We start from the raw sequence: 27,577 nt of genomic DNA, 5'->3' as shown, positions 1-27,577 counted from the left end.
CAAAACTAATGAAGGAACAATTAAAGTAACTGTGATTTTTGGTCTAGAGAAGACAAGAATTGGAATTTAAGATTGGGGATTTGGAGTTGTTAAATTTTTGAAGGTAGATCATATGAAAAAAGACTAAAACTTATTCCTCTTGACATAGTGATTCAAAGTTGGACAGAAGCAAATTTTCCTTTGATTTAAGAAAAAAACTTGCTAATCATTAGATTGGTATAAAATTGGTATTGCTGGATCAAAGGTACCTTAATGCCCATCATTTTTTGCTTTTTATTTCAATTATTTTAGCCAATCCAATGGGTGTGAAATGATATCAGTGTTTTAATTTGTGTTTCTCTATTCAATAATGATTTACAAAATTTTTTATATGACTATAAATTCTTTTGATTTATTTATCTACAGGCTGCCATTCATATCCTTTGACCAGTTATCACATGAAAATGACTTGTTTTGGAGCAGCTAGGTGCCCAGTGGATAGAGCACCGGCTCTGGAGTCAGGAGGATCTGAGTTCGAATTCAACCTCAGACACTTAATAATTGCCTAGCTGTGTGACCTTGGGCAAATCACTTAGCCCCATTGCCTGAAATAAATAAAATTTTAAAAAAAGAAAATGACTTGAATCTTATAGGTTTGAAAAAGCTATTTATGTATTTTAGTTATGAGATATTTATCTAAGGGCCTGTCTTATAAATTCCCTTCTCAAATTTCTGCTTTTCTTTTGATTGATCTTGGCTACATTTGCTTTATTTGTACAAAATCTTGGATATAATAAAAATTATACATTTTACGCCTATCACTACTCTCTATTGTTTATTCATAAATTATTCACCTATCTATAAATCTGATAGGGAATATGTTTCAAGTTCTTTGAATTTTCTTATATCATTTTTTTAGATCATGTATCCATTTTGATCTTGTCTTGATAAATGTGTAAGATGTTCATTGAACTTTGCTCATTTTCTGTCAGACTTCTTTCCAATTTTTCCAACAATATTTTTTTTAGGTTTTTTCAAAGCAAATGGGATTAAGTGGCTTGCCCAAGGCCACACAGCTAGGTAATTATTAAGTGTCTGAGGCTGGATTTCAACTCTGGGATTCCTGACTCCAGGGCCAGTGCTCTCTCCACCGCGCCACCTAGCCACACCTCCAACAATTTTTTTTTTACCAAATAATGAATTCTTAAATCTTTATACTTGTCAACGCAACATTAGTATAGTCATTTGCTGCTGCGTACTTTATGTCTACTCTGTTCCGTTGATCTACCTTTCTAATTTTTAGTTTATATTAGATAGTTTTGGTAATTACTACCTTATAATACAATTCAATATCTGGTACTGCTAGCACTCCTTTCTTTACATTGTTTTTATTAGTTCTTTTTTTAATTTTTTTATTTTTTTTGCAAGGCAAATGGGGTTAAGTGGCTTGCCCACGGCCACACAGCTAGGTAATTATTAAGTGTCTGAGACCGGATTTTTTATTAGTTCTTTTGATATTCTGTGCCTTTTGTTCTTCCATATAAATTTTATTATTATTATTTTTTCTAACTCAGTAAAATAATTTTTTGGTAGTTTAATTGAGTAGCATTGAATATATAAATTTAGGTAAAGTTTTTATTATATTTACCTACTCATGAACAATTAATATTTCTCCAATTATTTAAATATGATTTTATTTGTATAAAAAGTTTTTTGATATTGTTCATAATTCATAACAAACCTGGATTTGTTTTGGCAAGTATAATCCCAGGTATTTTATACTGTCTAGAGTTATTTTAAGTGCGCTATCTCTTACTATCTCTTCTTATAGGTTTTTGTTTAGGATATATAGAAAAATTGATGATTTATGTAGGTTTACTTTATATCCTGCTATTTTGCTAAAGATATTAATTGTTTTAACTAACTTTTTAGTTGAATTTTTGGAATTTCCCAAGTATATTATGATATTACTTATTCTGATTTCTTCTACTTCTTTTTCTTCTCTTTGCTGCTGCTAGGATTTCCAATATGATATTGACTAATACTGATGACAGTAGACATGTTTCACATCTCTGACCTAACTGGGAAGACTTCTAACTTATCCCCATTACAAATAATACTTGTTAATTGTTTTAGGTAGATGATTTTTATCAATTTAAGGAAAAATCCATTATCTCTATCTTCAAGAGTTTTAATAGAAATAAGTATTGTATTTTATCAAAAGCTTTTTCTATATTGATATAATCATTTGATGTTTTTTTTTTGTTGCTTTTATGGTTGACATAATCAATCAGTGTTAATAGTTGGCCATATATTTAACCATCCCTACATTCCTGGTAAAAAAAATCCCACTTGGTTATAATGTATAATCTTTGTAATATATTGTCGTAATCTTCTAGCTAGCAATTCAGTTTTAGGGCAACCCTGGGAAATCTATTATGGACAATGCCATCTACATCCAGAGGGAAAAAGCAACAAAACAATATAAAACAGAATCTGAATGGATGCTATGAGTACTTAATAAAAATTTCTCTTATTTTTTCCTTCCTATTCCATGGTTTTCTTTCTTTTCTCTTAAATCTAATTCCTCATAAAAAAATGACCAACATTGTAAATACATTAAACAAAGGTATGTATACAACTTTTACCAGATTGTTTGTTGCTGACGGTAGCAGGGTGGGAAGGGAAGGTGACAGAAAAATGTGCAATTTATTAATATGCAAGTGAAAGAAAGTTGAAAATTTTTATGACATGTAATTGGAAAACTAAAATAAAATATCAATAAAAAAGTGACTTTACCAAAGTCACAACAGTATATAAAAAAAGGATTTTTAAAAAGTTATTTATTTATTTTGAATTTTATAATTTTTCCTCTAATCTCGCTTCTCCGCCCCCCCCCCATAGAAGGCAGTCTGTTAGTCTGTACATTGTTTCCATGGTATACATTGATCTAAGTTGAATGTGATAAGAGAGAAATCATATCTGTAAGGAAGAAAAATAAAGTATAAGCGATAGCAAAATTATATAATAAGATAACTTTTTTTAAAAAAATTAAAGTTGATAATCTTTGGTCTTTGTTCAAACTCCACCATTCTTTCTCTGGATACAGATAGTATTCTCCATTGTAGATACTCCAAAATTGTTCCTGATTGATGCACTGATGGAATAAGCAAGTCCGTTAAGATTAATCATCACCCCCATGGTGTTGTTAGGGTGTACAATGTTCTTCTGGTTCTGCTCATCTCACTCAGCATCAATTCATGGAAATCTATCCAGGCTTCCCTGAATTCTCACCCTCCCTGGTTTCTAGTAGTGTTCCATCATACACATATACCACAGTTTATTAAGCCATTCCCCAATGGATGGACATTCATTCAATTTCCAATTTTTGCCACCACAAACAGGGCTGCTATGAATATTTTTGTGCAAGTGATGTTTTTACCCTTTTTCATGATCTCTTCAGTGTATAGACTCAGTAGTGGTATTGCTAGATCAAAGGGTATGCACATTTTTTGTTGCCCTTTGGGCGTAATTCCAAATTGCTCTCCAGAAAGGTTGGATGAGTTCACAGCTCCACCAACAATGTATTAGTGTTCTAGATTTCCCACATCCCTTCCAACATTGATCATTGTCCTTTCTGGTCATATTGGCCAGTCTGAGGGCTATGAGGTGGTACCTCATAGATGCTTTAATTTGCATTTCTCTAATAAGTAGTGATTTAATACAATTTTTCAGATGACTATGGATCGCTTTGATTTCCTCATCTATAAATTGTCTTTGCATATCCTTTGACCATTTGTCAATTGGGGAATGGCTTGTTTTTTAATTTGATTCAGTTCTTTTTATAGTTTTAGAAATGAATCATTTGTGAGAAACACTATTTGTAAAAATTGTTTCCCAAGTTACTACATTTCTTTTGATCTTGGTTACATTGAGTTTTGTCTGTGCAAAAGCTTTTTAATTTAACATATTCAAAATTATCTAGTTTGTTTTTAATGATATTCTCCATCGCTTCCTTGGTCATAAACTGCTTCCCTTTCCATCGATCTGATAGGTAAACTATTCCTTGATCTTCTATTATGCTTAAAATATTGTTTTTTGTGTCTAAATTCTGTATTCATTTTGATCTTATCTTGGGATAGGTTGTGAGGTGTTGGTCTAATCCTATTTTCCCAATAGTTTTTATCAAAGAGAGAGGTTTTTATCCCAATAGCTGGACTCTTTGGGTTTATCAAACAGCATATTACTTTAATCATTTCCTGCTATTGCACCTAGTCTATTCTAGTGATCCACCCCTCTATTTCTTAGCCAATACCAGACAGTTTTGATGACTGATGCCTCATAATATAATTTTTGATCTGGTAGGGCTAGGGCACCTTCTTTTGCGCTTTTTTGATTTTTTTTAAAGAATGATTTTATTTATTTTGAATTTTACAATTTTCCCCCTAATCTTGCTTCCCCTGCCCCACCAGAAAGTGGTCTGTTAGTTTTTATGTTGTGTTTGCATGGTATCCATTGATCTAAGTTGAATGTGATAAGAGAGAAATCATATCCTTAAGGATGAAAAATAAACTATAAGAGATAGAAAAATTATATAATAAGGTAATGGTTTTTTTTTTAAATTAAAGGTAATAGTCCTTGGTTTTTGTTCAAACTCCACAATTCTTTCTCTTGATACAGATGGTATTCTCCATCATAGATACCCCAAAATTGTGCCTGATTGTTGCACTGATGGAATGAGCGATCCCATTAAGATTGTTCATCACCCCCATGTTGCTGTTGTACATTGTTCTTCTGGTTCTGCTCATCATGAGTTCATGCAAATCCTTCCAGGCTTCCCTGAATTCTCACCCTTCCTGGTTTCTTTCTTTTTTTTAAAAAAAAGTTATTACATTTGTTTTTATTTTTGTGCAAATGATGTCTTTTTATACATTACTAAAATATTCTTGTTTAAGAGTAAACATGATACCCCTACCCCCAAAATAGACCCTCATGAGAAATAAAGTAAAGAGGAAAAAATTAAAATTAAAAAAATAATAATGGGGGCAGCTAGGTGTCATAGTGGACAGAACACCTGCCCTGGAGTCAGGAGCACCCGAGTTCGAATCTGGCCCCAGATACCCCACAATCCCCCAGCTGTGTGACCCTGGGCAAGCCACCCCACCCCCTTGCCCTGCAAAAACCAAAAACAAATAAAATAATAATAATAATAACGATAATAAAAAATGTGCATCACTCTTTGTTCCACTACCAGCTCTGTCTCAGGTAGATCACATTCTTTATGATAAGTCATGACAAAAGTTACTTCCATATTTTTCCACTGTTGCCATTGCTGATATTTGTGCTAAGTTTTCCTCACTGAATTCAACTTCCTATGTTACGGTATCATGAGTAAGGGAAAACACTGACTTTTGAGAGTTTCTGCAGCATCCAGTCCTCAGTAAAGTAAGAGTTGAATAAACCATGGCAATTGTAACTAAAAGCTTCTATGGGTGGGCGAATTTAAACTGACAATAAACCTAGCACTGAGCCTAATCCTGACCCTATCCCTAAAACTAAACCAAAACCACATCTTAACTCTAACCCTAACCCTAAGTCTGACTCTAAAGATAACCCAAACCTGATACTAACCCTAACCCTAACCTCAAACCTAACCGTAAAACTAACCCTGACAATAACATCAAGCCTCACCCCAACCCCAAGCCTAAATAAACCCTAACCAAAAACCTAACCCTAACAGCAACCCTAAGCTTAAGCCCAAATCAAACCCTAACCCTCACTCTAACCCTAACCCTAAGCCAAACCTTAAACCTAAACCTCATCCTAGCCCTATCCTCAAATCTAACCCCAACCCTAACCCTAACTAACTGAAACTGAACAGGGAATTTCTAATTCTGGCATCAAAGTTGAGATAACAAGGGTGACTAGACTATACAGCAACAAGCACCTGTGGTATAGTATACTCTACCTGTGATAGAGTATGAAAGTGGTGAAAGTCTAGAATGGCAATAGGATTCTTTTTACAAATTATCTACAGCTCTGTGTTCTGTAATAGATTATTATGTCTTCAGGATCTACTAGATCTATAAATAAAACAAGAGAGATGCAAACTAAGTAAGGGGTGAGTACCCCAAACCTAACCCAAACCCTAACCATAACCCTAAGCCTAACTCTAACCCTAACCCTAACCCTAACCCTAACCCTAACCCTAAGCAGACCAAGGACCTACCCCTGACATTCAAACAGACAAGAATCCCAGCCCTAAGCCTGGGCCTAACCCTAACCCAAACCCTAATGTTATCTAGAATACCTAAGTCTCCATAAATCCTATATCCGGTGCAATCTCTAAAGTATAAGAAAACCAAAGGAGAAATATTTTATATGCGTGGATATTCCTGGTGTTATCTGGGCATGAAGTGCTATTTGTTTTCTTCTTGTCTCAAACTGCAACTAAAATCACTGAAAACAATTTTTCGGGGGTATATGTCTGATTTCAAGGAGAATCAACTCCATGAAGTCAAGGGTCGAACTTCAGTACCTTGACAAGAATGGCGTTTGAATGATAAACTGACTAAGCTGGTGGCTATGGGAAAAGCCAGCACGTGCTTAATGTAGGAGATTGGATAAAGGTAGAATTAGCAAAACTGAGCAAGAGAAAAGAATTCAAAATGAATAGTTTGGTAATTACTACTTAATAACGACACTGCGTGGCCTTGGGCAAGGCACTTAACCCCACTGTCTTATAAAAAAAAGTCAAAAAATTATACTGGTAAATTAGTCTTAAGGGATCTTAATTAAGGTTAGTAGGTTCAATATCCCTTCTCATTTTTTTATGCTTTTTTGAAATTCAGTCTTACTAAAACATGGAGCTACTATGAAGATAATCCTAAGCACAGAGTGTAGAAAATGGAGTCTGCAATTGTAGAATATTTTCATATTCTTGGAAAGAGACAAAAAACTGGAATCAACCAAAAGGAAATCAATCATTTGAAAAAATTCCAAAGCACAATGGGAATATTAAATAATAAATATTTCTCATCTTATTTTTCTTCTGCAAGCCCCTTCCCCCAAATATAACATATTTGCTTAAAGGGAGTTAATGAAGGAGCTTTCTTATCTTTTCATTGGATCCTAGTGAGAATCTGAATACAGTTATCCATAGAGTTAAACTTAAGTGATTTAATTCCAAGATGAATTTAAAAATAGCAGCGTTTCATTCAGTACTTTTTCATGCAGTGCCTAGATTGTAAACATGAAGACAAATATAACCAGAGTTAATTACAAGGACTTGAGAAGTGAAACATGGAAACAAAAGGGACATATGCCAGATATAGACCTGGATCTACTACGCTAGGAATTCTCACGGAGTGTAACATAGTTGAGCTATGCTTAGCCGAAAACATGCACCATATGCTGAAACTTGATCCAGTTGAACAAAATTCATTCATTCCACAAATATTCACTGGGTGAGGATAAAAAAAAGATTAAAGTGGTCCCTCAGGGCTTGTAGAGTTGAATTGTAGAGATATGTCATGCTCACTTTACCTATATCTTAAATGGAATTCAAATCCCCATCAGTGTGGACACTATTTGCTAATACAAATCACGACCCATCCCCATCCTTCCATAAATCATAAAACCAACGTGCTACCATAGCTTTCATCTGAGCTGCCTTTCTGTTGTTTTCCATATTGGCTGTGTGGCTATTCCCATTCCAGTCATACACATCCTTGAAGGCATCTGTCATGTCATTTCCTTGGTACCAATAATCCCTGCTTATATGCTATCGTCTTCTTACATCAATCAACTGATCCACAAGCATGTATGAGTCTTTAACAAGTGTAAGACACTGTGCTAAGCACTTAGAATAAAAAGAAAAAAAAACTATAAGATTTTTCTCTGTCTCATAGCAGTTTACTTTTCTTATATAGGAGACAACAGATATGTAATTTGATATATATGTAATTTGATATATATATCTCATACTTAGAAAATAGAAGATAGCCACAGAGAGGACGATACTAGCAGTTACGAGGAGAGAAAAGAATTACTGTGGTACACAATGTTGCAGTTTATTGCCCTTTGATTAATAGTTAATAGTTAACTACAATTAACTACAATTCTAATTGTATTCCGTGATTGGCAACTAAGACATCTATATTACTACTATATTACTACTGGGAGAATAAAGATGTTAAAAAAATAACTTTTTGTTTACAAACCATTTCCAAAGGTCAAATCATATCTAGGGTGAGACATTTCATTAATAAGTTGTTTTAGCATTACAAAAGAGAAAGTATGTTTTACTCTGGCACCTTATAAACATGCTATTTCTAAAACAACTAAAACAACGTCACTTGTGACTCTTTATTGAAATAATTTCTTTTAGCTTGAAATAACATTTTTATTGTTGTTGATTTAACTCAAGCCTTTGGTATATTACTTCTACCCTGTTTATTGTATAGGCTCAATAATAAACTTTAATCTTTGATAGATAATACTTATGAGTAACTGCTTCACATAGAGGACGTGTTTCAACTAATAAACATTTTTCAGTGTACCAGCAAATGTAATTTTCATTTATTCAGCAAATATTTTTTAAGTATAAGATAATCTGGCATATTGTGTAGAAAGTTAGAAAGAACTGGGTCAAGTCCTCCTGTTTTGCACATTCTAACTATGTGACCATGAACAAATTAATTTTTCAATGTCCTCAAAAGTCCCTAGTTTGAATCAGAGTTTTCATGTCAAAAAATTCTCCGAAATCACAAGTCTGGACCTGCCCTCCCCCACCTCCCATTCCCCATGACGTCCACAAAAGACACTAGGATAAGCACTGAAAAGAACATCTGACCCCATTCCTGCCCCCCCCCCCCAAACTTAACATTTAGGTATAAAAATATTGTTGATTACACTCCTTTCACTTATGGGTTTAGCACAGGAAGCCAAAATATTTTGGACATTATTCCCAGAAAAATAGAATATTCAGTCAGAGGCAACTATATTCTAATAGATAGAAAACTGAGTGTACAGTGAAGAACCGCTAGCTTCAGTTCCTCCTCTGTTATTTTTGTTGTTGTGGGAAATTGGGCATGTAATTTTTAACCTTGATCTATACCTTAAAGAACCCACTTGCATTTTTAATTATTAAAAATAGCCAATGTTCTCTATCCATGCTAATGAAATCTTTCCCGTTTTCTTATAAGTACTCAGTGTTTGTTTAGTCAATATCTGGATTTGGTGATATACTTGAGAAATTCTTAACAGTGACCCAGAATAATAGCTGTGGTATGTTTCTCCTTCTGGGACAATTAGTTGGCAGTAAGAAAGATTCATCTTCCTGAGTTAAAATCTGACCTTAGAACTAACTTATTAGATGGGTGATTCTGGGCAAGTTACTTAATCCTGTTCTCCTCAGTTCTTCATCTGTAAAATGAGCCGAAGGAAAAAAAAATGACAAACCAAGAAAATGACAAATGGGATCACAAAGAGTGGGACACAACTGAAATAACAATAGTTCTTCCTTCCATGAAGTAATTCATTCATAACTGTTTGCTCTTAAGTGTCAAATGCCCTACCTTTTGGTCCCCAGAACACATTAAATAGAGGTTATTAAATAAAGTGTCAATTCAATGCTTCTAACTGTTTTTTGGAGAGCGATTCACTTTTTACTATACTTTATCTTTCTTAGGTGGAAAAAGTTGAGAAGTTTAAGAACTCTCAGAGCACCAAGGACAGCTTGCATGCCAAGTACAATCCTGCCACCTGTGGCACGGTGCTTGGTGATGACTAATGGGGACCTTTACAAGTTGATGCTACTTCCTTATTTTTGTTGTTTCTAGCACAGATGACTGCTTCAGGTAAGTAAAGCTAATAGAATTAAACATTCTGCAGGAAAGAACAAGTAATAAATTAACTAAATTGGGACTTTTGTTGAATTGGAGAAGCACAAAATCTCAAGAATCACAAGAGAACTATACAATTCAGAAATTTCTTCCACAGTATCCCTGACATCACCTAGTTTGAGAAAATTTCTGGTGCCCTTTTATTGTTGTTCAGTCATTTTCCTGGCAGAGATACTAGAGCAGTTTGCCATTCTCTTCTCCAGCTCATTTTATAGATGAGGAAACTGAGGCAAGCAGAGTTAAGTGACTTGCTCAGAATCACCCAACTAGTAAGTGTCTAAGACCAGATTTGAACTCAAGAAGATGAGTCTTTCTGACTCCAGACCAGGTGCTCTGTTCACTCAGCTACCTAGCTGTCTGTCCTCTGGTGACCTAGAAAAATCATTGATTTGCAATCTGTTCTATTTCCAAACATTCCTCATGTTAAACTGCTACCTTTGGGTTTTATTTTACCTAATGTAAAAAAAAACAGAATAAATCCCTATTTTATCACCTCACTTCCTAATTTCTTCAACAATTTCTAATATGTTATGGTTCCTAGACTCCTGGCTTTACTGCACACAGAATTACCACATCTTCGATTGATTAAATACAATCTGAAGGTTGATTTAGATAATGTACTAGAGATACTCTTAGAGATTGGTTTAATCCATTCTAAGGCTGAGTTGGAAGAATTTTTATATCCCCAGTCCATCCTTAGTAGAAAGAGTTCCGGATTTAGAGTCAGAGAAACTGGATTTAAACTCAGTTTTGTCTTGTATGACAATGGGAACATATTCCAGCCTCTCATCATCCTCGTGTGTAACTGAGGAGGCTGGATAGTGACCTGTAACCTACAAACCTTCCAGTTCCAAATCTCTTATCTATTACAATCTCTTAGACCTTTAAGCTTCTTTATAAAGATTTCCAGGATTAGGATATTTAGTTCTCAGGTATCACATTTCATTTTTTGGACAGCCCAGGCTTTTAGAAATGTTTGTTTATAGAGAGCTTCAATCTGCTTCTTTTCTATTTCTACCTAGTTCTGTCCTCTGAAGCCAGGCAAATGACATATAACCCTTTCTGATCCCAGACCTTCAGATATTCAAAGACAGTAGTATCACATTGCCCTCTTAATTATCTGCCTCAGGCAAGGTAAATATTCCTGGTTCCTTTAAGGTTTCCTGGAAAAAAAAATCTTTGTTTTCTCACCATTCTTTTTTTCTTTTTTCTTCTATTTCTTTGTATTTTGAATTAAATACCATATTAGAAATTTTGAAAATCAAAGAATAACTTAGTAACATAGGAAAACTATTTAATAAATAGAATTAAGAGTGGGTTTTTATGGAAAAATACCTTTGGTAATGAGATTAAAAGAAAGAAATAAGAAAACCAAATTCTCAGTATCAAAAATGAAAAGGGTTAAATGAGGAGGAAATTATAGAAATAAGTTGGAGCTATTTTGTTTACTAACAGATCTGAGAACATAAGTATAAACTGCCCAGATGAACAGAAGAGGAAATAATATAGTTAAAAAACTTCTTTTCAGAAAAAGAAATTGAACAAGCCATCATTAAAGCTCCCTAAGAAAAAAATCTCCAGTGGATTTATAAATGAAATCTATCAAACATTTAAAGAATAATTAATTCCAATTCTATATAAATTATTTGAGAAAATAGGTGAAGGAATTCTGTCCAGTTACTTTTATGACAACAATGGTGTGCTGATACCAAAATCAGGAAGAGCCAAAACAGATAAAGCAAATTACAGACCAATGTCCCTAATGAATATTGATGCAAAAATTTTAAATAAAATTTTAGCAGAGTCATCGCAGCAGTTTATCACTAGCATAATAAACTATGATCAGATGGGATTTATACCAGTTCTGCTGGGAATAGTCCAATATTAGAAAAACATTCAGCATAATTGATCATATCAGTAGCAAAATTAACAGTAAACATATCATTACCTCAATAGATGCTGAAAAAACTTTTGACAAAATACAACACCTGTTCCTATTAAAAACACTGACGTAGGAATAAACAAAATTTTCCTTAAAATGATAAGCAGTATCTATCTAAAACATTATATGTAATGGACATAAGCAAGATTCTCAGTAAGATTAGGGTTGAAACACGAATGTCCATTATTACGCCTGTTATTCAGTATTATATTAGAAATGTTAGCTTTAGCAATAAGAAAGAAATCGAAGGATTCCAGGCAATGAAGAAACAAAACTCTCATTCTTTCTAGATGTATACTTAACCCTAGAAAATCAAGTAAAAAGTGCTTGAAACAATTAGCAATTTTAGTAATATAGCAGGATATAAAATAAATCCATTTAAAACATCAACATTTCTATATATGACCAACAAAGCCCAACAGCAAGGGATAGAAAGAGAAATTCCATTTAAAATCATTTAAGTCAGAGCAATGTTTCATTCCAAAGTTGGTGCATTTTCTCATATAGGAACAGTCTTCAATTCCTCATTTTCAGTTCTCTTATAATACTTCCTTGTCTTCATTTTTTTTATATTGGGGAAGAGAAAAAAAACTTGTCTCCACTATCCTTTTTTGTTTATTTATTTAATTTATATTAATGCAATAATCTTGTTGTGAGAGTAATTGTAACCACCCCCCCCCAAAGATGAGAAACATCAAGAATAGTGAGAGAAAAAATGTGTGCTACAGTCTGTTCAGATTCCACTGGCTCTGTCTCTGAGATGAGTTGCCTTCCCATCATAGCCACCAGAGATTGCTTCACTATTTTTCCCATGATTGCTATCACTAGTTGAATTGCCCTCCACTCTATTATCTCCATTCTCATCTATTCTGTTCTCTCTCTCTCCTTTCATCTCTTCCCTGTTTAGAAGTGTATTGTGTCAGAGTACTTCTCCCATGATCTTCCCTTTCTTCTATTGCCTATTCTCTACTTCCCTTCCCATTTCCCCTTATCCCATCCCTTTCCTCTCATTTTTCTCTAGGGTAAGATAGATTTCTATACCATATTAAGTGTGTATGTTATTTCCTCTTTGAGCCTCTGATGAGAATGAAGGCTCACTCATTCCCTTTACCTTCCCCCATTCCACTCCATTGTAAAAGCATTTTCTTGACTCTTATGTGAAATATCTTAGGGATATTTTTTCTATCTCAAAAAAGTTCATGGTTATCCTTGCCTCTGAACTGCTGAGATGAGCTGCACTTGCCATAATTAATCATCTGACAATGTTGTAAACATAAACATTTTAATATGTTACTGTTCATAAGGAATGTTGATTGCCTTGAAAAGGCAATTGATTGGAAAATAGTTATAGTTTATAGCCTTGTCTAACTTAGGAACTCAATCAGTTTTAATAATATGAAAGAAAAGGAATCTAATCAATATTCATTTTAGTGTGCCTAGCACATATATAATAAATTATAGTTATTTAGAAATTAAATCTTTTCATAAATTCATGATATATTTGACCTTAATTTTTTTATTTATTCACTGATTCTTCTTGCTTTCCTTGATGAATTTAATATTTATTATTAATTTAATCCATTTTTCTCCTTAAAGTCTCCTGAGTTGTGTTCTCTTTGAATCAACTCGAAGATTTCCATCAGCTTTAAATATTTCATATGCCGTCAATTACTTTGGTTTCTTTTCTTAAACAGATTGATAACAAGGGAAATCGCCTGTTAGTTCATGAAGAATCATCAATTAACAACACCTGCTGTTGTTGCTGCCCATGTTATCAAGAGATACATGCTCGTGCTCCTGATGATTTGTCCTTAGAGGTAATATTGAATATAGATGTACAAGCAAAATTCTCACATACTGAAGTAGGAAAAAATTTATTTTTCTCCAACATTTTTTTTTTGCTTTTTGCAAGACAATGAGATTAAGTGACTTGCCCAAAGTCACACAGTCATGTAATTATTAAGTATCTTAGGTGGAATTTGAACTCAGGTCCTCCTGACTTCAGGGCTGGTGCTCATTTCATTGCACCACCTAGCTGCCCCCCAATATTGTTAATGAAAATTATTTTGATTCTTTGTTTGTAACTTAGTTTTGAGTGAAATAATCAGTACTTTCAGTTTGTGCAATTCAAGCTCTCTTTGAAATATGTACCTGTCAGTAAAAGTTTTAGAACTAGGTGGATATAAATACTGATATTATAAAAATTCCAAGTGTTAGCTAGTGTGTTTCTTTTCTATGCAGTTTTGCATAATTAAAATATGATTCTCATCAGCATATATGTATATGTATATGTACCTGTCAGTAAAAGTTTTAGAACTAGGTGGATATAAATACTGATATTATAAAAATTCCAAGTGTTAGCTAGTGTGTTTCTTTTCTATGCAGTTTTGCATAATTAAAATATGATTCTCATCAGCATATATGTATATGTATGTGTATATATACATATATATGTATATATACAGACACACACATGCAGAGAGAGAGAGAGAGGGAGAGAGAGAGGTACTAATACATACATACATATACACATACACACACAGGGGTGTATTTTTGTGTATTTATGTCTATGTAGAAACACAATATATCAATTTTAAGTCTGACTCTGTTACTTAGGGTCTGTATGATCTTGGGAAAGACACTTAATCTCTTTGGTCCTCAGTTTCTTCATTTCTAAAAGATGATGGTGATTTGTAAAATGAAATGATAAAACTAGGCCTTTAGTGTGTCCTTTAGCTTTAAATCTAGGAATCTAGTATTTTAGATTATATTTTATTCAGTTGTGTTGTTTATATCATGGAATAAGTGCATCTTTTAATTTAAATGATAAATGTGATGCTATTAAAATAAATGGTATACAGTAGTATGTGGAATTCTTAGTTTTTCTATCACTATAAAAATTGAAGTGAATTCTGTTATTCATCATTGGGAGATGTCAGATGTTTCAGTGTGTTTCAAACCATCCATTTAGAGAAGAACTAAGTCATAGTAAATTATGCTTGGTTTGTCAATTGATTGACCATTTGGAATCTCATCATATTGTAAGATTAAACACTAAATATTGTATTTACTACTTAATGAGTTGAAAAGAGCTCTGATTTAGAGTCCAAAGTCCTCACTCCACCTTACTAGCTGTGCAGCCTTGAACAGGTCATTTTCCTTATCACTAAAATGGAGATGGTGAAAATGATTAAATAAGATATATCTTTAAATATTGAGTAACCCCAAACATCATCTGAATGCAAACTGTTAACCTGCTATTAGAGAAAATTAATATGATCTTGGTACCTCATTTGTCACCTTTTCTTGAACCATCTTTTGAAAACAAAAGATGACTATAGGCTGGACACAGTATCTGATATTCAGAATAACTCTTGAATGTGACCTTCTTTGATCACTTGATTATAGCACAAATTAAGTAAAATTTATTCAGTCCATTTAGCTAATTGTTCACATCTTTTTAAGCAGCCAGTACAAACATGCATTTTGTATGAAACAGAACTTCAGCAAATGTTGGGATCCTTTAAAAGCATAGTTGCCAGGGTGGGGAATGATACTTATCTCCATTCCAGTGCTTAGCTTCAAATTCTAACCACAGCAGTAGTTATGCATTTGATTTCCTCCAATTTTTATTTCATACATTGTGTCAGTTATTGACATGCCACCAAAAGTATTGAGCACATGGTGGAGAGGAAAGCATGGATTTCAGGTAGGTGGGAAAGTTCAGGAAAAGTTTCTTCTTTGAAGTACTTGAGAAGGAGGGGGTGGAGATGATTCACAATCATAACATTTTTGATTGTATAGTGTGCTTCTATTAGCAAATCAAATATCCTTGAACAACATGCTTTGTGTATCTGAAATTTTCTTAACTATCAGTAGAAATAATTTAGAAGCTACAGAGATATGATCCAGGACTTGAAAAGCTTTCTATGGTACTCTTGCCTTCTAAGTTTTTCTAAGGGAGACAAGCTATGACATCTTGTTCCTTTTGGTCCATCTTGTTTTTTTTCTGCCCTGCCTAGTTGTGAAGGGTCCATAAGTGACTATTTGGGTAGAATTGTGGTATGATTGAAAACTATCACAGACTTTGCATTGGAAGAAACTTCATTTTGGTCATCTGGTTCAATATTCTTTAAAAATAGGCATCCACCTGCTATTTGAAAAACCTCAGATGGGAGCATGAATTTGACATCTCCCACAGCAGCCACTTACACTTCTGGAAATTTCTGGAAAACTTTTTTAATTCACTTTGCATTGAAACCACATTTATCTTTCTTAGATGGTAATATAATAACCTAAATTTTAAGGAAATTAAGGAAAAGATATTAAGATCGTAAAGCTCAATTCTTAATTTGACAATGAGAAAACTGAGACTCAGAGAGAGCAAGTGACTTGCCCAGTTGTCAGGTTATTACTAGTTTTCTAAGGTAAGATTCAAACCCAGATTTTCCTGAGTACAAACCTAGTCTTTTTACAATTCAAATATGGCCTTTGTCCTACATTCAGAGGGCAAGAAGAAAAGTTTATACTCTTTTTTTTATGTGATAATTATCAGGTATTTAATGTTAACTATCATGTCCTCCTCAGTCTTTTTATATCCTTCAGTGAATTCATGACCCTATCACTTTGGGCACCACCTCCAGAGGTTCAGACTATAATCCATGCTAGCCTTGCCCTTTGAAATTATTTTCCATGCTCTTTAAAATCCTGCATAAAAGACTGATATTTAGCATTGGAGATTTTCTTCAAGATCTTTTTTGAGTATCTGTGAAATATTTGGTTGTCTATCTGTTTTCTTTTGTTCTTATTGTATGAGTAGCCTATTTCCTTTTCAAATGAAATTTCCCCCAATTCTTTATATTTCTTCATGTGTAGAGGTAGTACACTTTGGCAGTTTCCTATAACCTACATTTCTCCCCTATGCATGTCTCCTTTGCTCTTTGGATTACTCATAATTATATCTTAGAGTTTATAATTTGCAGTGATATGAGCTGCCTTTTTTGTTAACATATTTTTCTTTCCAAAAACAGCTTGAGATCATCTAAAGCACTATGCATCTGCTTGATGCCTTTTGTTCAATCTCTTTATCCCATTCAGTTCTAGACTCAACTCAGTATTTCTACAGTTCCTGTCCAAGATCTATATCTATATATCTATATCTATATCTATATCTATATCTATATCTATATCTATATCTATCTATCTATCTATCTAGATATAGACATATCTATCTATTTCTCTGAGAAGTAGATATATCCAGAGAAAGATAGATAGATACACTAATTTAGTATCTTGCACAATCAGATATATATTATTGTCCTGTCAGTTGGTATGCTTCATTTACACATATTATTAATCTTTTAAGAAGGATAGTAAAACAACTTTACATTTATTCCTATTACTTAATTAGATTCAGTTATTCTTTCTAGGTTTCAAGTGATTCTGATTGCCACCTAAAGTGTTCACTGTCATTCCCAGTTTTGTGTCATGTGCCTATTGAGGAGCATGTCTCCATCCAAATCATTGATAAAAATAATGAATAGTACAGAGAAGAGATTCCTGTGACAGCCATTAGAGTTCTATTTCCATGTTGATAATTCATTGAAAATTTTCTTTTGGTCTGGTTATTCATCCATTTCATAACTGTCTTATCATGTATTCTATATTTCTGTATCATAGATTTTGAATTAACCTGGGATACAGTGTTAGAGTAATTACTGTGCAAGCATTTCTTGAAGTGAATTTTACTCAGTCCTTTACATCTTGTGAATGCACTTGAGATTACTTATTTAGCAATAAATTGTTTTCCTTCCCTTCTTTATGTTAATAGTTCTTATTAATACATGATGGGAGTACATTTCCCCTTTTGGAATCCATTTCTGGAAGGCTGGTTTAATTTGTTTGTTTACTTTTGCTTGGAAACACAAAAGGGAATTTTTCTTATTTTATATAGCCTAAGTATCAATGTTTGCAGTTTTCAGAATAATAGACTAATTAGGTTTTGTTATCTCCTATCACCATTTACTGATAGTATGAATAAGCACATTATCATTTCAGAGAGATAAAGAAAATATTTAAAAACTGGGTTTTTAGGAGTATCTAAAAACTGCTTTTAAGCATCAGAACCTACCGCTTGAGCCCGTAGTATTATATGACATAATGGCTTAATGATATCATTATTTAAATACCTATAGAGGATTCTCTAAAAACCCTGTGAAACCCCATTATTTTGAACTTTTGAGCCTTTGTGACTTATTTATAAAATCAGCTTTTTTGATTTAATTATAAAATTTTTCTAAGAAAGTGATATAAATTCACTGATTTTTAAAAAAAAATTTATAACTGGTAGTTATAACTATTCTGATTTGGAGTTGAAGGAAGGGTGGTGAAGTTAGGTCTTCCTGAATTCCAAGTTTAATATTCTACCCATTATACGATGGAGCCTCTCTAGGATGCACATATTCTCATATTAAGCTAATAATAGACAATTAGTAAAGTAAATCTATTTGAAAACAAAAATCACAGCAAAAGACTAAGTTATAGTCAAGCCACAAATTGTATATTATGTTGAAGAAGTCTCCATACTGGGAATTCTGTACACATATGAAAACAAAAGTTGGAATCCCCACCAAAGTTCAAATTCAACTCCAAATACTTGCTCTCTCTAATCTGAACTTCCTGGATCTCTCCCCACCAAACTTTGACACCAAAGCTCTATGGACATTAAAAATCTAACCTTAATTATGAACAAACCCATCCTCCAGTTATACTCTACCCATCCAGTAATTTTGAACCCTTATTAGCCATTCCCCTTCCTCTTCAAGTCCCCTTCACATCTTATTCCTCTCATCTCAACATCCCCTGTCTCCACCATGTTCTACTCCAAAGATACTCATTTACTCCACAATACTTTCAGGAATTTTCCATCAATGACAAGTTTGCTTTCATCTTAAATCCTTTTCTTTCCCACATCTTTCATCTTCTGCCAGTCACTGAGACATGCCTCTGTGCTAACCACTAGCATCCCAGCATTGACTGCTTTTTCACTCCTTCCTCTTTGATTCACTAGGAGAAATAAAGGAAACTTACTCCTTCTCCTAATATCACTCAATGACCTTTACTTATTTGAGTTTCATTCACTTTATATATCAGTCAGTAAAAATTTATCTACTAACAGTCAGGTGCTTCCCCTCTTTCTCAGTGAGTTCATTGTCAGTGAGTTCAAAGCTCACAGTCTTAACTTTCCAACTTCTGTCCTCATTTTATTCTCCTGTATATATATATATATATATATATATATATATATATATATATATATATATATATATATATATGTTGATTCTCCATCACACCATTCACTAATTTTACTAATTTCCTATGACTTATTCCTCCATATTACCTGAGCATCACACAAAGATGATTATACTATTGATTTTTTCATCATCCACAAACATACCACCTTCATGCTTAAGATTTCTGAAACTCCTATATCTGATCGTGGTCTATTGACTTTTCACTTCTCCCACTGTTTTCTGATACAAAATTATACTCTTCTTCAGCGTGGCCTCTAATCCCTCAAACCCTTGTTTCTTTACCCATCTAATACCCTTGAACTAGTCACTCTCCTTCTCTGCCTTGAACACTCCTTGAACTAGTTTAACTTGACATTGTCCTCTTCTCTTGCATCCCTGTCCCATATGTTGTTGCCAAACCTTATATAAAATATATATTCTTAATCATCTGCTGCTTTTACTCTCATACATGAATTGTTGATAGAAGGTGCAGAACATCATTAAACTGTTCTGTATAGGTCGACTACAGATTTATTTTGCATCATTTTAACTTGGCCTTCATTGCTGTTCGTCAGTCCTTCTGCATATCATTTACCAACTCACTTTCCAAAGTAGCTTTTCTGAATTTTTTCTTCCTCCTCAAATCTCTTATGACTGCCCTTTTTCTTTCCCTTTCACCCGAGAACTTTACCTCATATTTTATTAAAAATATTGAACTCATTTGCCAAAAAGCACTGCTTTTCCATCCTTGTCATCTCATAATACCCATATATACATGTGTGTGTGTGTATACATATTCTCTGACATTCTCTTCTATTTTCACCTCAGTTTCACATGAAGAGATGATTCTTCTCCTTGGCAAGACAAAATTCCCTGCATAAAGGAGTAATCCTATTTCATTCCATCACCTTCCCCAGCAGATTGACCCCTCTATTATATTCATTTTCACTTATCTTGATGGTCTCCATATCTATAATGGCTACTTCCTTACTGCTTATAAACATATCCATGTTTATCCTTGAAAATCCTTTCTTCATAGATGTGCCTCAACTTCCTTTACTCTTTTCATAGATCTCTAGTCTGTCTTCCAACTTCATCATTCAAACAACACTGTTCTCTCCAAAGTTACTTATGTATTATGAATTGCCAGATATAATGTAACTCTTTCAGTTCTTATTCTTTTTTACTTCTTTTTCAGCCTTTTACCCTGTCACTCATTCTCTTTTGAACTCTCATCTTTTAAGGCTTCCATGACATTGCTCTCTCCTAATTTTCTTTGTTATCATCTGACTGCTCCCTCTCGGTGTCCTTTGCTAGATCTTCATCCATTTCATGCTTACTAATCACAGATGTTCCACAGGACTTCTCTTGGGTTCTCTTCTTTTATACTATTTCACTTGATAATCTCACCAACTCTCATGGACTTAATTATCATTCCCATGCCAATGACTCCCAAACTTTCTTATCCAGCCATACGTTGCCTCTCTGCTGACTTCTACCCTTATATCTCTTACTTCTGTTTGACATTCCAAACTGGATGTCCCATAGAATTATTGCACTCATCATGTTTGAAACTGATCTCATATTTCTTCTTCAAACTTTCCTTTCTACCAAATTTTACTATTTCTTTGGAGAGCATTCCCATTTTCCCTGTCCCTCAGACTTCCATCCTAGGTGTCCTCCTTGAGTTCTCATTATCTCTCACCCTCCAAATTGAGTATTCTGCCAAGGTCAGTTGATTGCACCTCTGCAATATATCTCATATAGATCCCCTTCTCTCCTCTGATGCTGCCCTCACCCTGCTGCAGTACCTTATCACTTAATGCTTGAACTTTTCCAACAGAATGTTTTGCTTCCCACAGATCTCTTCCCTTTTCAGTCTGTCTGTCTTGTCCTAAGCTGCCAAAGTGATTTTCCTAAAGCACAGGCATGACCATGTCAACTGCAGCCCTAATCTAAGACACCCTATTGCTTACAGAATCAATTACGAAATTCTCTTTAGCCTTCAGAGCTCTTTATAACTTAGCTCAGTTGCCTAGTAGTTTTCTTATACCTAGTGACATTGGCCTCTTTGTTGTTCCTTGAACAAGATACTTCATCTCCAGCCTCTTGGATATTTTTGCTGTCCCCATTTCTGAAATCATCTGTCTCTGCATGTCAGTTTCCTAAATTCACTGACTTCCTTTACCTCTCTTCCTAACCTTGCACCTTCTAAACCATATTTTTCATGATCCTTCTACATTCTGATGACTTCCTTCTCTTGATGGTTTTTTCCACCTTATTTTGTAAATAACTTGTTTGTGCTTATTGATTTACATGATATCTTCTTAATTGGATTGTGAGCTCCTGGAGAGCAAGGACAGCTTATTACCTTTCTTTGTATCTCCAGCAGTGTCAGCCACATAGTTGGTGATGGATGTATATTGACTGGCCATCTAAATTAATTAGCTCTGAGACCAGGACCAAGATATTGAACCTTCCTTAGCCACAAGTCAATCTCAAAGATTGGGATCTGCCATGCCCAGAGATTCTACACTGAAACAATCACACATCTTCCCACTTATTGATGTACTTAAGCATTAGTTCCTAATGGTGATAAGAGGCAGTTAATAATACTTTATAATGATGACAAAGGAAATGCCAAACTAGGATGAATAATATTTTTATACCTATATCTTCTTTCTTTTTTTAAGGATTTTTTCGTAAGGCAATGGAGTTAAGTGGCTTGCCCAAGACCACACAGCTAGGTAATTAATTATTAAGTGTCTGAGGCCGGATTTTAACTCAAGTACTCCTAACTCCAGGGCTGGTGCTCTATCCACTGTGCCAGCTAGCTGCCCCTATGCCTATATCTTCTAAAGATTAATCACATGAATATAAGTTGGATTTAGTTATATATTTTAGGTATGTATTTAGTTTTGTACCTGTCTTTGAATTGAGACATACCAGTGCCAAAAAGATAAACCTGTCATTTAAGGTATAGAAACATAGATGTTAAGGTGGTAGTAGTACCTCAGAAGTCCATAACATCTTGGGGATGCTAAAGTTAGAGTTAGAACTTTGGAATATATGTTATCTAACCATTGTGATTCTATGCAGTGCTGCTAAATCATTCTGTACAAATGATGGCTATGCTGCTCATAAAGCAAAAAATCTATCGATTTTTATGCAGTTTCAGTCAAACTATTTAAGTTTCGTTTAGTGCTGTTTTCACACTTTAAGAAAGAGAATTGCAATATTTTGGTATTTCCTGGAAATGCTATGAAAATGAATAAGGTTTGAGTTCTAAATTATATTGACCTTCATTGCTGAAAGCACTATTATTTATGTTTTTATCATAGAGTATATGTTATGAAGGAACTCTAGTTTAGTCATATCAACTGTATTAAATTATAACCATAATCACAAATTACTTAAAAAGTAAAAAAAAAGTACTCAGCAGAGCAAAATTACTGGTTACTTGTAAACATGCATGCATATATTGTGAAAGTTTGTGTATATATATATATATATATATATATATATATATATATATATATATATATATTTGTAAATATACATGTGCAGCTACAATGGGCTGGAAACAGTGTTAGAATGCTAGATGAACACTTCCTAAAAAAGCTATTTTATGGAGAACTCACACCGGGCAAGTGCTCACAAGGGGGTCTGAAGAAGTAATACTATGATACCCTGAAGGTCTCTTTGAAGAACTTCAGAATTGATTGTGCAGCATGGGAGACACTGGCACAGGACTGTCCAACATGGTGTGCCCTCATCAGTGAGGGTGCTATGTGGAAGGCTGAATGGAAGCAGCTCAAAGGAAATGTAACATTCATGTTTAAAGTACCCACCTGAGGTGTTCACATGGAATATGTGTCACATGGACAACTTGTGATTGAGCACTCCGAGCTCATATTGGTCTGATCAGTCACAGTCGAACACACTATAATTTGTCTTAAACACAGTGAGGTCATTTTTGTCTCCTTCAATAATGAAGGACAAGAACCAGTCATGTATACTAGTATAATTTATCCATGTACCTAAAAGAGTGTTTTATACCATCATTTTTTTGTCTAAAGCAAGCTAGAATGAAGGATGCTATGTCAATAAAATCCAGTATTCATCATTTAGATGTACTTCTTTTTTGGTAGTGTAGGCATTTCTGAAAAGTTACAGAGATAAATTTAATTGCTGAAAGTAGTTATATTTGCATAGTTGATGTTAGAGCTCATATTTACATAACACTTAAGTTTTACAGATTATTTGATATGCATTTATCTAATTAGCATATCATAACTTTGTGGGGTGGTAACTCTTGTTTACCCTCATTTTATACATAAGGAAACTGGAGTATAAGGTGATTTAGTGACTTGTCTAGAATCATATAGTTAGCGAGTTTATGAGATTAGAATTTATACTCTAGTCTTTCTGACTCCAAGTCTAACATTTTATCCATTTTATAAAACTGACTTATCACATTCAAAATGTTCCATTGGCATTGTTGTAATGCTTATAATTATCTCATTTTCATCCTCACTAGTGTTAGTTAAAAATTATCTTTGAATGCCAATTCACTTTCCTGCTGTAATCTTTGTTTTGGGAAGGGGTAGGATTTGCAAGGCAATGGAATTAAGTGACTTTCCCAAGGTCACACAGGTGACCATTAAGTGTCTGAGGCTGAATTTGAACTCAGGTCCTCCTGATGCCAGGGCTAGTGCTCTATCCACCGTGTGACCTAGCTGCCCCCTTGCTATTTTTTTAATGTTTGTGTTCTTCAGATACCCTCTGCATAGACTTACCACAAACATTTTCAGTACAATTCCAGGAGCAAACAGGATAAAAGGAATTTTATTTGTTTTATGTTGTTGACACTTGATTTTGAACTCCCTTCGTAATGTCTCTGTTTTGGAAGTCTTCTTATCCATTTATCATAGCAATTATGACTTTTTGATGGAGAGGCATCTGTTTAAAATGTTAGTATGTTTTTGTGAATCAGTTTTAATATTCAAAAATTTAGGACAACAGTTCTATGTGTGATGGTGATTACAGGTCTAGAACAGTGTATTGATCAATTTGTCTAGAGTATTTGGAAATCTATATTGGAATCTTGATATCTTATTATGAGTGATTTACAAAAGAATTGTGTTTTTGTTTATAGTCGACTCAAATAACTGGAATGGGTTTGAAGAAATTTAGAAATTAATTTAACAAATTCCAAACCTACATTATTAGTGTTCTTATAAATCTAAATTTATTGTTGTTATTATTATTATTATATAGAACTTTCAGGAAATTCTATGGTGAATCCTTTTATGAAGGAAGTTTATTTTGCTTTTTAAAATGTTGGTATTGGAAACAGGAATTTGGATAGTTCTAATCATGTAACTTGGTTTCTTTGATCTTAGGAAAGTTATTTAATTTCATTAGACCCTAATTTACACTTTTCTAAAATGAAGGAGTTGAAAAGATTTTTTTTCCTAAACAAGGTTATTATCTGTTCTCTCTATGAATTATATTTTCAGATATAATTATCAAATGCATGAAATATCTCACTTCACAATTTATACAAAATTTTTTAGTATTAGAAGTTCATGAATTTGTGAGAGATTTGGGCCTCAAAAGGAATAGATGAAAATTAAATGGGCCTTTTAAAATTTTGTTCTTGTTAGCAACTTTCATTTTAAGAAGAAAAAAATCCTTTTTGGAATATAGATGATTTAAATGGCTAACGGCAATATCTTTTATCTTTAATAAATCTTAAAATCTGTTAAAAGAATTCCAAACTAACATAATTAATAAACTGAGATAAATTCACTCTAAGAATACATATATTTCCTGAATTTACTTATGTCATGAATTTAAGTAGTTACCTCATTTCTTTTCTTGCCATCAGCTGTATTTTCTGACTTTTCTTACTATTCCTATCCAACTCTGGCATTAGCAAATGTCTAAAATAGATCATCATCACTTCTTTAGGCTCTGCCATGAATAGGAGGTTTATCCATGAAGGCAGAAGGCCTGGTTGACTCTATACAACTTAAAATAATTCCGTGAATGTTTTTCTTTTTCCAAAAGTTTTGTCAGTGTGAAGTGCAGCATGAACTCAGCTACAGAAATAAACATTTTACTGTGAAATCCAGTCTCTTCCTTGTGTTCCTAGGGACTATATAAAGATTAACTTTATTTTGGGGCTTTTATCATTTTTTAATTAAGTTTCAAAATATTTTTTTCCAAAAAGTTCTAGAATTATTGAACAAGCATCATCAAATATATATATATATATATATATATATATATATATATATATATATACACACACATATATATATATGCACATTCCTAATCCACTAGAAATACTTCTGAAGTCACAATTCTGAATTATTTATGTTTATAGATAGAAGGTAAATGAAAATGTAAATAATTTTTTTATATAGTCACCTCTGTTATTTAAATTCTTATAACTGGAATATCTGCTTATTGCTATTCTTCCTTTAACCTCCTTTCTGCTACATGAATAAAGCAGGAGAAATTAGCAAGGTGGGACATTTTATTAGGGTCTCTGACTAGGTGAATATTGGAAAAAGGAGGAAGATATCGCATAGATTGTCTATTATAAGACTTCCTTTACTCTCTTAATTATAATAATCAGCAATTAAATTACTTATAACATTAACAAATTCCTTTGTGGGTTAGGTTCTTTGGGCAGTAAAATTCTGCTTTGTTCATGTGTTTAACATAGTTCTCCAAAGGCTCTACTTTCAGAGAGCTACTTCATCCAGGAGCCATAATATAGTAGAATGGAAAGAACACAGAAATAGTTCTGCTACAAACTAGCACTGTATCCTTGGGCAAATTATTTAATCTCTCTGCAGTCCTCTTTATCTAAAAAATAAGACAACTGGATTAGATTGTCCCATCTTGCTTTCATTCTAAGAAAGCCTATCCCTTTTGAAATTTTAATATGTGTCAGGAGGGTCTGAGTTCAAATGTGGTCTCAGCCACTTAATAATTACCTAGCTTTGTGACTTTGGGCAAATCATAGATTCTCAAAAGCTATGGTTAATTGAGCACAGGCTCCTGGTTTCTACTAATTTGGAAAGCTAGCAAAAGAGAACCATTCCACTGAAGTATAGAGGGGTTCATCATCAGAGATTTAGACATGTGGTCATGAGTTTTTTGCCTTAAGGCAGTCCATGAAATTGGCAGAAATTCAAGATATACTTTATTTCTTTTTGGACCTTTTTGGTTTTGGCAGTAATGGTGAGAGATTAGCTAGAAAGAGAGCAGTGGATATTATGAATCCCACACAACTATTAGACCATCAATAAAAATGAACTTGACAATTGGAACATTACTAAAGTAATTGAAAATCATATCTATATTGACATCCTTGCTCTAAATTAGAAGACATAAAGACATTACTGCTAAATAAAATGAGTTAAAAATTCCTTTAAATTGACACATATGTGAAATAATACTGTTGATTTTATTATATGACTAAAGATCAAAAGATAATTTAATTAGCTATTTATATAATTTTGCAGTATTCACAATGAACACAGGTAGACAGACTACCACAAAAATCTCACAGAATTTGAAAGTTGGAAGTTTTCCCATCTTCTATCTAGTTCAAACTATATAAAAAGCAATCTTCACTATAACTTATTTGACTTATAGTAATCCAGCCCCTTACACAAAGATCTCTAAAAAAGGGAAACCAACAACTATAAAAGCCAGCTACTCACTTATGGACAGGTTATGATTGCTAGTATTTTTTTCCCTTACTAGCAAACTTTTTTTTTTCTTTTTGCTACTTTGGAATTTTCAATCATTGTTTCCCTATCTACTATCATCTTCCCCGTGAATCTGCTTTTTCAGGCAAGACTTACCCAAATTTTTCACTTGGTTGTCATATATCATTAATCCTAGGCCTTCATTCATCGTGGTTACCCCTCCTTTATACTCTCCACTTATTAATATCCTTAAAACATGATGTCCAGAATTGAATACAGTACTCCAGATGAAAAATGATAAGGTAGAGTGTGATGGAAATGTCATGTCCGTATTTCTGGAAGCTTTTTTGTTGATGGTGATTTCAGGCATTTCTGAAATTTCTGATTCTTCATCTGAGGTTTTTTTTTTCAGGTTTTTGCAAGGCAATGGGGTTAAGTGGCTTGCCCAAAGGCCACCCAGCTAGGTAATTATTAAGTGTCCGAGGCCGGATTTGAACCCAGATACTCCTGACTCCAGGGTCAGTGCTCTATCCACTGTGCCACTTAGCTGTCCAGAAATTTCTGATGCTTTATGGCCTTATTTGGGTTTTTCTTGACAATTAGATTGAAGTGATTTGCCATTTCCTTCTCTAGCTCATTTTACAGATGAGAAAACTTAAGTAAACAGGGTTAAGTGATTGACTCAGGGTAATTTAGCTAAGTAAGGGTACGAGGTCATTTGAACTT

General features: G+C 33.6%; 1 protein-coding gene across 1 annotated transcript in view; it reads left to right on the top strand.

Annotated features, from left to right (window-relative positions):
* Window positions 1-27,577, top strand: part of LOC141514903 (rho GTPase-activating protein 32-like) — a 93,454-nt gene that overhangs the window by 14,819 nt on the left and 51,058 nt on the right. The window contains 2 exon segments of the mRNA XM_074226073.1: window positions 9,671-9,839; window positions 13,521-13,643. The gene's annotated coding sequence lies outside the window, so the exon portion shown is untranslated.

This window comes from Macrotis lagotis, chromosome 2, assembly GCF_037893015.1.
Source record: "Macrotis lagotis isolate mMagLag1 chromosome 2, bilby.v1.9.chrom.fasta, whole genome shotgun sequence".
Lineage (NCBI taxonomy): Eukaryota > Metazoa > Chordata > Mammalia > Peramelemorphia > Peramelidae > Macrotis > Macrotis lagotis.
This window is presented reverse-complemented; position numbering and strand designations above follow the sequence as displayed.